This window comes from Pituophis catenifer, unplaced genomic scaffold (genome assembly GCF_029215685.1).
Source record: "Pituophis catenifer annectens isolate HBS135680 unplaced genomic scaffold, rPitCat1.0.hap2 SCAF_7, whole genome shotgun sequence".
NCBI lineage: Eukaryota > Metazoa > Chordata > Lepidosauria > Squamata > Colubridae > Pituophis > Pituophis catenifer.
In genome coordinates, this window is record NW_027256887.1 from 13,316,514 (window position 1) to 13,329,850 (window position 13,337).

Here is a 13,337-nt window from a genome sequence, read left to right on the forward strand (position 1 = left end):
AAAGATGAGAGGATAGACGCATGTGCAAATATTTCAAGTTAATCATTAGATCTACTGTAATTTTACTGCATACTTACTATTATGCAAGATTATTATGCTGCATGTTATAGTAGAAAATGCAATGAATTAATGCAAACAAAATAGCATTTTAATAAAAAAAACTCATTTCCAAGTCAAACTACTTTCTTTGATGTAATAACTATCTCAAGCACTGCAACAGAAATATGCATTCCAAGATCAGTATTTTGTTTTTTTCTGAATTGTTCTAGAATTCTAAAGCAAATTGTTCAAAGCCTAAGTATTTATTGCAAACTAATATCACTATATTAGAAATTCTATTTCTTTATAAGGCATGCTGTTGGTCTCTTCAAAATTAAATATAAATAAAATAAAAAAATAATATACGTTTGGGTGAAAAGGTATCTTAAACTTTCTATTGGGAATGCTGAGAGGTTAATTGTGATAGTCTATCACATAGATTGATATGCATATAGCAGGGGTGGGTTCTAAATTTTTTTACTACCGGTTCTGTGGCCGTGGCTTATTTTGTGGGTGTGGCTTGGAGGTCATGTGACTAGGTGGGCATGGCTAACTGGTCAGTCATTTCTGGAAGGTCCTCGCACTTACAACCTGACTCATTTGTTTGCTTTTAACACTGATCAGCTGTAGGACGGCCCTTTGAAGCCCCACGGCAAGAGTTTAAACAGTTTTTTTCCCTCTAGTCATCAGCTGGGACTCAGGAGGCAGCAATAGATTGGGGGTGGGACCAAATAAAAGGTAAGAATAATGGGGGGGGCGGGGGGGGAGGGTGGGGGGGAGAACCGGTTTGGTGATGTCATATCGTCACTGCTACCGGCTCGGCCGGACCGGACCGAACCGGGAGGAACCCACCACTGGCATATAGGCCTCAAACACACACCTCTTTCCCCACAATTTGTTGTATTGCTTCTACTGGCTAAAGACTAGAGTTGAATTTTAGAAATAATTCTTCAATGGCTAATCTGGCAGGTACACTAAAATGCTGACATGTTGCAGTAGATTTGACAAATAAATATTATACCTATTAAAACATGGATTTTATCCACGCTATTATTTTTACTTAGAAGTATCATACTTGCCTCTTAGGAACTGCTCTCTCACTGGAATCCAATCTGAGGAAATAGATGAGCTCTTTGCTAATCAGTTAGCTAAAGTGTGCAGGAAACACACCACTGTAGTAACGGGGGACTTTTAACTACTCTGACCTTAACTCTGCAGGGAATGTGATATCAAACAACTTCCTGACATGAATGAAGGCACATATACACGTCCCAGGATAATGTTGCAGGATCCAATCTGGGTCACTCACTAGGACCAGAGATTTAGTCTTCCAAGCTTTAGGACTTGTGCTGGAACCTATCATGAGGTGACTTGAATTCCCTGAGGATGGGCTGACCCAGACTGGATCCTGCAAGTTCCTGACATGGCTGACAACTTTTATCATACAAAAGATAGAGGAGGGAACAAGAGGGACAGTTATACTGGACTTATTGATAGGGATGAAATGGTTGAGGGAGAAGTTACAGGAACTTTGGGGAAAAGTGACCATGTCATACTTGAATTCACCATAATGCAACCACAGATACCTAGTCAGACTGGTGTTTTAGACTTTTAAGAGAGCTGATTTAAACAAATAGCTGTTGAACAAGAGATTCTGAATGTTCTTTAAGGGTCCCCATATACAGTGTATTCCAGTAATCCACTCAGGAGGTAATTAAACCTTGTGTGACTGTTCATGAATACAATTTAGGAAAGTGTGCAATTGGTTAGGGATTATCTATCATACCAGCTTCTTTTTCTTGCTTTCTGGGCGGGAGCCTCCTGAAATGTAAGCCTTGGTAGAATGTTTCATTCTATCCTGAAATGTGCTGATTTGGCTTTTCTGTAGCTTTCTGGAACGGCTTTGATGTTCCAGACGTGGAGATGCTAGAGCCTACAAGCTTTAAAGTGTGACTCCTGGTAATACGTTCATACAAATTATTCAGCAACAAGATGAGACTGGCTTACGTTTTGCCTTCTTTCCGGATTTTTCTTTTCATTTTCCCAGCCAAGATTATAGTCCTGAAATTCCAGGAAGCCTCTCATCTAATCAGGACTGGTCCTGCTGCTTGACCGAGTCCCAGTTAAGTCTGCTGGTCCCAACGGCCGAGGTTCAAATTTATGCATTTGGTGGGCTGTTGGTTCGAGTTCCGAGCCATTTAGTTGCAAACGTTTTGTCACCATTCGAGGAGACATCATCAGTGTGCTTTGAATTGTGCTCGTCGTTAGAACACTTGCCTTTAAATACTTTTTTATGTGATGCAATTTAATATGAATGTTCGGATACTTCTGAGTCATGGTCCAATTTCAGACTGTTTGGTTGGCCGGCTGTTGTTATTGAGATTAGTCTGATTTCTTTGTGAGCCGATTATCAATCGTCATCATTCTTCCTACCTGAATGAAAGTTAAGGGTGGAGGACAGTGGTGGCTTTCAAATTTTTTTACTACCGGTTCTGTGGGCGTGGCATGGCTTGGTGGGCATGGCAGGGGAAGGATACTGTAAAATCTCCATTCCCTCCCCAATCCAGGGGAAGATTACTGCAAAATCCCCATTTCCTCCCCATCAGCTGGGACTTGGGAGGCAGAGAATAAATGGGGACGGGGCCAGTCAGAATTTTTACTACGGGTTCTACGATCTACTCAAAATTTCCGCTACCGGTTCTCCAGAACTGGTCAGAACCTGCTGAAACCCACCTCTGGTGGAGGAGGAGAATAAAAAAAATCAAGTCACAGCCATACTCGATGCTTCAAAATTGTGCGATCTCTTGAAAAAGAAAAAAAATATATCTAGAAACTTAACGTCGATTAGCAGCTGGAAAAATAATCGCGACTCCCATTGGCTAAACAGAGGAGGCGGGATCGTTACAAGAGCCTGTAGTACAGTGGACTAAACACTTATTAACATCTGCTGCTTGCAATTACTGCAAGTTCAAATCTCACCAGGCTCAAGGTTGACTCAGCCTTCCATCCTTTCAAAGGTAGGTGAAATGAGGACCCAGATTGTGGGGGCAATAAACTGACTTTGTATAAATATACAAAAGTATGAAGGCTATTGCTTAACGCATTGTAAGCCGCCCTGAGTCGCCGGAGAGGGGCGGCATATAAATCAAATAATAAATAAATAAATAAAAAATTAGAAAAGGGATCCAATCAGAAAAAAATCGCTACAGATCAGGGTCGGAGCGGGGAGTCCTTCGACCTCCCTAGCTTGGAAGTTAGCTTGCAGGCGTTTGGTTACCTAGCCGGGTAACAAAAACGTGTGTACAAGCCAACCACTAAGTTCAGAGAGCACCGAGAACCTCCTCTGAAGGATCTTCCATTCCCACCAAGATCAACGCGACACGCAACCCCTAGTCAAAGTCCGGGTTTGCAGGTTCGCTGCGCGCATGCGCCGTAGCTCTCCTCCGTGAAAGTAGGAAGTCGAAGCCGATTGGTGGCGAGGAAAAGCAACGGGACGGGTCCCTTCGTTTAAAAAAAAAAAAAAAAAAAAAGCAACAGAAGCGTCTAAAAGCGGGGCGGATGCGGATATCCTGCAGTTTTCGCGGCTGTCCAATCGGAAGGGGGCGCTTCTTCGAGGCGGCCAATGAGAGCCCGGACGAGAACGGCGGAGGCCGTGAAAGGAGTTCTTCGCCTCTCCCAACTGAGGCAAGCGACGGGAAGGAGGAGGGGGGGGCGGGGGCTCGGATCGGAGTTGCTTGGCTATTCGAGCTGCCCCGGGGAAGCCGCCGTGGAGGCGAAAGGGCTGAGGCGGACCCTCCTCTTCGCCGCTTGGAGCCGGGGACCGAGGAAGAAATACAAGATCCTGGAGGACGCCAGTAAGTCAGCGAAAAGGGAGATCGGTTTCCTGCTGAAGAGTTGGTTTTTTTTTTTTTCCCCATTCAGCCTGTAGGGAAAGATGGGTCGCAGGCTAGTGGGATGGATCTGGGGGTGGCGGAGGCTCGCCGGTTCTCCGAAAGGTGTGGGGAGTGGACTCTTCCCACTCGCGATCCTTCTGTGATCACCTTTTGGTCTCGTTTTTATTTTCCTCCTCCTCCTCCTCCTCCGTTGAAGGAATGACTGCCCTCTGAGTAGGTCGAAGAAGAAGTCGATTGGTTCAAGGTCATCGGCCAATGAGCCTCGCCCAAGGCTGGGGAGGGCGGATCGAGGATCCAGCTTGCCTGGCGGGTGGGATTCAAAAGCCCACCCTCTGCCAGGAGGAGTGGGATGGGTGGCTGACCCATCCCTCCGTTTGTGGGAACGGATCGAGGTTGTGTGCATGCATGCATATATATATATATATATATATATATATATATATATATATGTATGTATGTATGTATGTATGTATGTATGTATGTATGTATGTATAGGACTGCATATATATATATATGTATATGTATATGTATATGTATGTATGTATGTTAGGACTGCACACTATGTATGTATGTATGTATAGGACTGCACACACACACATATATATATGTATGTATGCATGTTAGGACTGCACACTATATGTATGTATGTATGTATAGGACTGCACACTATGTATATATAGGACTGCACACGTATGTATGTATGTATGTTAGGACTGCACACTATATGTATGTATGTATATATAGGACTGCACACACACACACATATATGTATGTATGTATGTTAGGACTGCACACTGTATGTATGTATGTATGTATGTATGTATAGGACTGCACACACACACATATGGATGGATGGATGTATAGGACTGCACATTCAGCCATGCAAAATTGCCTGGATGACTTTGAGTCAAGATTCATTTCTCACGGAGTGGTTTAAAATAAGGGAGAAAACTCCTTCAGGAGAAGATGGGGTGGGGGTGGGGGGTAAATAAAGGATGAAAATGAGAGAAAGCTAAACACCAAGAGTCTTCTGGCATCTAAGAGAAAAATGGACAAGTCTCCTTTAAAAAAAAATGTTATTAGTAAAAACTAATGAGAACTGTAATAATAAAGATTGGCAGGACAGGTAAGGTAGTCCTCAACTTACAGCAGTTCATTTAGTGGACCATTCAAAGTTACAACAGCAGCACTGGGAAAAAAAAGTGACACATGACCATTTTTCACGCTTATGACCGTTGCAGCATCCCCATGGTCATGTGATTTACATTTGGATGCCTGACAACTGACCATCACATTTTTGATGGTCGCTGTGTCCCGGGATGATATGATACCCTTTAGCAATCTTCTGACAAGCAAAATCAATGGGGAAACCAGATTCATTTAATAACCGTGTTACTAATTTAAGATTCGCTTAACAAATGTGGCAGGCAAAGTCATAAAATTGGGGCAAAACCAACTTAACGAAATTCTCACTTAGCAACATAAATTTTGGGCTCAATTATGGTTGTAAATTGAGGACTGCCTGTAGTCTGGCTTGGTTAGAAAGGATTACAAATTAGTATTCATCGATTTCATAACATTTTCCTTCTTACCTGGAATATATTGGACAAATGCCCTACCTTGTAGTGTGATGGTTGCTCTGGAATTAAAGCACTTGCTCACTGCTCGTTCTTTACTCACATTTCTGGTTACTTTAACCATGATTCATTGAATTATAAAATTATCTGGGTTCGCATGACACACCAAATGACCAAGAGACTGTGAGTTCTTGTCTTGGCTTAGGCACAAAGCCAACTGCGTGTCCTTGAGCCAGTCATTTTGTCTCAACCCTAGGAAGGAGGAAATGGCAAACCACTTCAGAAGAACCTTTCTGAGAAAACTGCAGAGGCTTGTCCAGGCAGTCTGAGAATTGGGACGCTTGAACAGAAAAAAGTTTTACAGGCAAAGTTGTAGATGTGGAGATAAATAAAGTAGTAATTATATATCTGGAATGAGGCACATTGACAATCTGAGAAGAAACACCTCCTAGATCCAAAATAAATCCTACAGGTTCAGGATACGAAGCAATGTTTAGATAGTTGGTGGAAAAACATCCTTGTTTTGATGAGAGCCAAATCATGGAAAAGAAAGAAAAAATTATATGATATTATTAATGGTATGGCAAATAGGGTAAAAGAATAGACATATGAAGAAACAGCAGTAAACTATCTTGATTTTGCTGATCATAATTGTTCATTTTATATTAACACAGGGACTGTCTGTCTTCCAATTCTTGTTATGGTTACTAAGAATGGTAAAGGGAGTGGGTTTCTATTGAATGCTCTATATTTCATGCCATCAACCATGGGATCCGTCTGGGATATTTGACTAATGTGGAATGTGGAGACAACTTATAGGTAGTGATATTGAGGGTTTTTTTTCAAACTCTTGTTCAATAGTAATTTGAAATCCTGAAAGTTCTGTGGTCCTTCATGCTTTTTATATCTAGACCGAATTGTAATTCTAACATATACTATGAAGTGTTAAATGAACTCAGTGAAGGATTAAATATGAATGAATAAACTGAGGCTTAATCCTGATAAATTGAAGATCCTGCTTGAACAGCAGCAAATGGATCAAATTGGAAATAGAAATATAACTCTTTATGGAATAATCAGTTATGCTGTTTTGAGATTCTCTTAAATCCAGTATCTGTTCTCTCCCGCCCCCTCTCCCCCCCCCCCCATGCTTCTGCCTGCAGTCATTTCTGAAGGTGAAATTGAGCACAATGATCTGATTTAAGGCACTGTTTATTTACCTACTGTTTATTAAAAACATGACAGTTGAATCTCTTCTCAAATTCTGCTAAAACAAAATTGATTAAATTTTGTTATATTTAAGTGTAACATGTAAACCTTATACCTCCTGGTACTGTTTGGAAGTATGGGTATTGTTGCCAAATTTCTCTCTCTCTTGCATAGAATCTTGCATGGGGCTTCTGCAGGGTGGATTTGATTTAAATCGAGTTGATTTAAATCACAATTTAAATCATGATTTAAATCACTAGTAAAAAGGCTTGATTTAAATCAATTCGATTTAAATCATAATTTTTAAAGAGCAACTGTCATCTCTGCTACTCCTTTGACCCATTGTTGACTCACAGATAGTCTCAGTGTTGCAGAATATACAGCCTCATGCTACATAACTAAGCTCCATTTCATGCTGAATAAACTGAATTATTTATGTATCTTAAATAGAAAACTATCTTATGATAGATTTTTACCCCAAAAGTTTTTTATTAAAATAAATTCGATAAAAATCAAAAACATCCGATTTAAATTAAAAAAATCTGATTTTTTTGATTTTTTTTTTAAAAAAACATTGATTTTTATCCATCCTGGGCTTCTGTGTTGTTTTGACTACAGTTCGGTGTACCAGCTTTTTCCTAAATTACTTTTGGTCAGAATATCCAATATATTGCCCCTTTTCAGTATGTGAGGCTCTACTATGGGCTCCCCTCAGCTAGAGAAATAAATGTTGATTTTTGTGTAGAAGCTGTCTAATCAGAAGCAAGGTAACAAACCATAGAGGAATAAGTACCATAATATACGTGTTTCCCCAAAAATAAGACCCTGTCTTATATTTTTTTGAACCACAAAATAAGTGCTTGGCCTTATTTTCAGGGAGGTCTTATTATTTTGGGGCGCATGGAGCTAGATAGGGCTCCTCTTGCTGTCTTACCTGATTTCCAGCTCTGCGTTTAAATATTTTCGGGGGGTAGGCTTATTTTAGCGCATGCGCTCAAAAGCCCGATTGGGCTTATTATCAGGGGATGTCTTATTTTCGGGGAAACAGGGTAACAGCATTACAGTAAGGAATGCAGAAATTGAAAAGAACATATTCATATTACAAATCATCATAGCCTGGGCCTCTTGGAATAACCAGGCTTTTACAGTTTTCTTGAAGGTCAGCTGGGTCAGAGAGAAACCGACCAGAAGGAATACCAGAGAACAGGTTCCGCAATAGATAAGGCATGACCCTAAGTTCTCATAAGAATGACACTTTTGTTTAAATTAATATTTCAACATCGCCAAGAGAGATATGGAAGATCAATGCATTTCTGGCCCAGATGTACGTCGGGAAGAGGCATGCTTCATTCTTGGAGGCAAACTGGGTCTCTTTAACTCTTTCCTCAGATGCTTCTGCTCATCCTGAAGGCAAAATCCACAGCAGACATTAGTGCTTTCAATGAGCTGAGACTGGCAAGGATTCCAATATCCCATTGACTGTTATGAATTTTTATTCCCTTTGCAGCAAATTTTAGTCTTGAGTGCTGAGTTGCTTCACTTGGATGAATAAAAACAAATGAGATTATGCAGCTAATTAAAAAAAAAAAAGAATGACACTTTTGTTTATAGAACCCACAGCACACCAACTCTATCTGATCTTATAGGGTAGACAGAAACGATGGGAGATGAGCAATCCCTAAATATCTACCCTGTTTCCCCGAAAATAAGACATCCCCTGATAATAAGACCAATTGGGCTTTTGAGCGCATGCGCTAAAATAAGCCCCTCCTGAAAATAAGCCCTCCTCAAAAATATTTAAATGCATTCGCAGCTGGTCCCCGACATTCCCTCTGGTTTCCTCCATGTGTCCCAAAATAATAAGACCTCCCCGAAAATAAGGCCAAACTCTTATTTCAGGGTTCAAAAAAATATAAGAGAGGGTCTTGTTTTCGGGGATACATGTAGGGCTGGGTCTTGAATGGCTTATATAGATGACCTGTAGCACTTTGATTTGCTCCCAGAAACCAGCTGGTAACCAGTTAACAAAATAGAGCCATCTAATAAATATATTGAAGGCTGCCAGTGTAACATTTGCATGGCTTCATTCTGGGCTAGATAATGCTGTATTTAAGGGCAGTCTATTTAAAGGCATTAGTCCAAATAAGAGATAGTTAAGGCATGAATTATTGAGAAAATGGTCTGCTAATCCCCGAAAAGACACAGTTGTTGTACAAGATGAATCTCTGCAAAAAATCTCTGCCTGAATGGTTGAGGATTAAATACAAATACTGGCGAGTCAACCAGTGCCAAGGAAATATGTTGTGGAGTTTTTTTTCCTCATATAAAGAGATTGGTAGATTTTGTAGATGCCATTAAGTCATTTTTGAGTCCTGGCAACTCCATAGATAGATCTTCTCTATGAGGAAGCTTCCCTAACCTGTTCTTTCAGGCCTCCCAGAATCCATCCACCTTGCTCTTCTTTCCTTTGATCTTTTCCAGAGAGTTGGGGCTATGCAGGATGTGTCCAAAGTAGGATAATTCAACCCTGATGATTTGTGCCTTGAGTGAAAACTCTGGGTAGATTTGTTTGATAATCCATCGGCTTGTTTCCTGGCCAAAGTCCAACATTCACTTCCATAATATCTGCAGCTTGCATGATTTTGATGCAGTCATGACCACAGCATTTGAATAACTTTTCCAAGGGCTTTTTATGGCTGTTGTATATCCAGTGCTGGCTTGTGCATATTTCTTGATTGCCTTTTCGCTTATTGTTGAAGGTTGAGCCTAAAAGGCAGAAGCTATCCATCACTTTTGATATCTTCCCTGTCAAATCACAATGACAGTTTGACAATTAATTGTCAAATGAATGAGGATGAAATGAGTGAATAGGTGGAGAAATGAGAAGTAGCAATTGGATGGAATTGATGAGACGTTTAACAGAAAAAAGTTGATATATGAAGCAACTTGGTGGAAACGAGAACAGTTTTACAATGTATAACGAGGTGTAATAGTTAGCGTCTTTAATGACCATTGTGACCAGGAGGTCATTATTACCCTTCTTTTTGGCTGACCATTCTTCAGAAACATCTAAGAAAGTCACACACAAAAAATATCGCTAACTATAGCTCTTAGAAGTCATCTGGTTCCTCCCTTATGCTATTAATTATTTATTGTAGTAAAATTTTCTTGCAGTTTTAAAATTATATTTATTGTACTACTGATTTTTTTCTTGTGTTTGCTTTTGCATGCAAACTTTGGATGGAGAGGTTTAGATTTAGTTGTATTTCCTGTACTTTTTCTTATCTCATGTCTTTAATTTCTTTAGCTTACTATTTTTATTCCTTTTCTGTGCTTTTCATAATATTGTTTAGCCCGAAAAGAAAACTGTATGACCTATGAATGAATGTACAGTGAAAGCAAAGGACAATAATAATGTCTACGGTAAGAACATTATTGATTATTATAAACTCTTGATCAAGCCTTAAAACTTACAAAAAAATCCATTCTAAACTATCTCTGGGAAAGGAATTTCATGAACAAGGTGACACAAGCAAAATGTCACAATTATCCGATAATTTTCATTTTGGGGAGAAAGTAGGTTGGTAGATTGATTAAATGAAGAGCATCAGTGAATAAACTATACATAGAGTACGTACATACATACCATATTTTTCGGACTATAAGACGCACTCCCCCCCCCCAAGTGGGTGGAAATGTCTGTGCGTCTTATACAGTGAATATTGCGGTGGGGGAGGGGGGTTGGTGTGGTGCTGATCAGCTATTCTAGGTGGTGAACGGGCGACGGTGAACGGGCCATGGCGGCGAGTGGGCCACAGCGAACGGCCTATGGTGGCAGCAAACAGGCAGTGGAGGCAAAGGCAGATTTTTTTTCTTGTCTAACTTTCTCCTCTAAAGTTAATGTGCGTCTTATAGTCCGGAGCATCTTATAGTCTGAAAAATACGGTACATACATACATACAAAGCAGTATGTTGAAAGATGATAGAAAGATCTAGAAAGACATGATCAAACTGATGAGAGGGAGAGATAGATGGTAGTTTTATTGGTATATAGATATGATTGGAGCTACAATGTTTGGACGGAAAGACATGGAGAGGTATAGTGAATGACATTGCATAGTCTAAATTTAGTGATACTGTCTTTACATTTTCATTTTGCACTGAAAATATATACATATATCGAAATTGAAAACAGGCCGCAGAATATGAATAGACGAGATGACGCTTCTAGGTTATCAAGTATTTGGAGACCTGCACTGAGGGAAACTTGGGTCTTAACATCAGAGGATAGGCCGAGATCCCAACAGGCAACCAGTGGTGTTGTAATGCCTGCCAGAATCCTTCCCTCTTTGCAGATGATAGCTAGCAATAGGGAAGGGGAGAGAACCGAGCCAGAAGATAGGCTGAGATCTCAACAGGCAACCAGTGGTGTTGTGATGCCTACCAGAATCCTTCCCTCTTTGCAGTTGACAGTTAGTAATAGAGAACCAGAAAAAGCTGGGCCTTTAACACGCAGTCAGGATGCAGCTATGATAATGAAGCAGGAGAAAAAATGGCTGCCCTCCAATCAGGACACAGAGTTGCAGGCTAACCAGCATATGTCAGCAGCAGAGAACAGAGAAAAGCGACAACTCTGACCTCGCAGCATACCCACAGCTTCTAAACTGAAAGTAGGGGCCCAATGTTGACAAGCTAGAGAACTTGTCGAAACATTGCCAAAAAATCCTTTAAAGTGTTGGTTAGGATTTTAGCCAGAGTTTTAAAAGACCTTACAAAGTGTTTTGTTAGGATTTTAGAGGATTTTGAGTTGGGATTTTAGCCAGGATTTTAAGATTTTAAGTATTTTAACTAACAGACTTTTAATGACGCTATATATATATATATATATATATATATATATATATATATATATATATATATATATATATACACACACACACACACATATATATATATGGTGATATATATATATATATATCACCATATTTGCACCACATTTCTTATCCTTCTATTGTGTAATCAGAACACTGAAATTTTTTACAGGAAAACCCAGTCATTGAATGTATTGGGAAACTATGCTCAGGAGGAAGGCCAGACATGTTACGTATTATTATTGCACATACCATTTTCTTTCTAAAGACATTGCACAAAATGGGAGGATTTCAAACAGTGCATTCATAAGGACCTCTGGAAAGATAGGCCAGTATTAGAAGAAAATTCTGAGTTCGAATCTAGACCAAAGTCCTCCATAGATTATTTGGAGCAAAGTTTATTTCAACAGCATAATGTGCAGTATAGGGATAGAAAGCTTGACTACCCAAGTTACATTTCTCAAGTGTTTACCTTTATATCTGTTTTTTTGTTGTTGTTGTTCCTCCGAGCAACAGAGCTTGCCAATTAGGAATTATGGGAAACTGTAATTAACTGGATGGCCAAAAAGAGGTGTTCTGGCATCCCCTTGCTGAGCTTGTGGGTTTTACGATATCAACTGGCTTCCTGTTAAATATTGAGGCTGGAGGTGGCTGTCAGAGGAAGGGATCTTTAATTTATTAATTGGTGTAATCTCTGATGTCCTGAAAGAAATGTTTAATTGAATGGCAGTCCCATTTGTCCAGTTTCATCCTCTTTGTGTGCCTTAGTGTTGACCTTGGGTGACGCGTCCATGTTTGGGGAATTTGTGTGTGTGTATGTAAAAGTAAAGGATTTCCATATCCTGAGGGAATTTCTGGTGGTTCTTATTGAGTTACTGATATCTGCCAACTTCCTATCGGTTTCATCCAAAGTGTCAAACTTGGCCGAAAGGCTCAAGTTGTTTCTTTGCTTTGTGACTTTGGAGTTTTCTGGGGTCAGGCGTGGACAAAGTTAGTGTCCTAGACTAGAAGATGTGGAGGATTTTACCATCTAACAGGATTCCATACATCCGAGTATTAGCATATTTAGAAATTATGTACCGATTAGCTTTTGGTAACATCCTTTAAAACACTGTAGTTGCCATGACAACATCGGAACTCGGTTGGGAGTTGGAACCAGGACCGGGACCGTTGGACGGGGATAGCATGTCTCCCTTGGAATGCTTGGAGAGGCCAGGGTCTGAGGACAATAATGTCCCAGGCCCCTCAGGCATTGGGGGAGGTGGTCGGCTGGACAGAGAGCTGCCTGCCCTCACACAAAGGAGGATCGGCTGCTGACAGGCAGTGGTGCTGATAAGGCAGCAGATCCCCTCTGATGAGGAACAGCTGCCTCCTCCATTTGATCCAAGGGCATGAGGAGCGGAGCTTAGGCAAGCCCAGGGAAGGACTGCAAGGCTACTCAGGAGGTCATCCTGCACCTCCTCATAAGGAACACCTGGTGCGGGTTGACTTAAGGATAAACTGGGATGGGGGGGAGTTCTCTTTGTTAGGAACAATGGTTTGTTTTGGCTTACACTCCCCCGGCTTTGACCCGTGGCTCCTGCCTGTGGCTTGCCTGTGGCCTTGTGGCCTTGCCTTTCGCTTTGTGGCTCTGCCTTGCCCTTTGTACCTTGACTCTGGACCTTACCCTTTGAGCTTGCACCTTCTCTTTGGACTTTCTTTATTGTTTACTGGCTTTTGTTTGGGGGACTGAGGGTCGCTGCCTTCAG

The 13,337-nt window shown here is 40.8% G+C and overlaps 1 protein-coding gene across 2 annotated transcripts in view; it reads left to right on the forward strand.

Annotated features, from left to right (window-relative positions):
* The first annotated feature begins 3,751 nt into the window (after positions 1 to 3,751).
* Positions 3,752 to 13,337, forward strand: part of PACSIN2 (protein kinase C and casein kinase substrate in neurons 2) — a 49,231-nt gene continuing 39,645 nt past the window's right edge. For both annotated transcript variants that reach the window (XM_070947667.1, XM_070947668.1), the window contains exon 1: positions 3,752 to 3,893. The gene's annotated coding sequence lies outside the window, so the exon portion shown is untranslated. The remainder of the gene's footprint in view (positions 3,894 to 13,337) is intronic.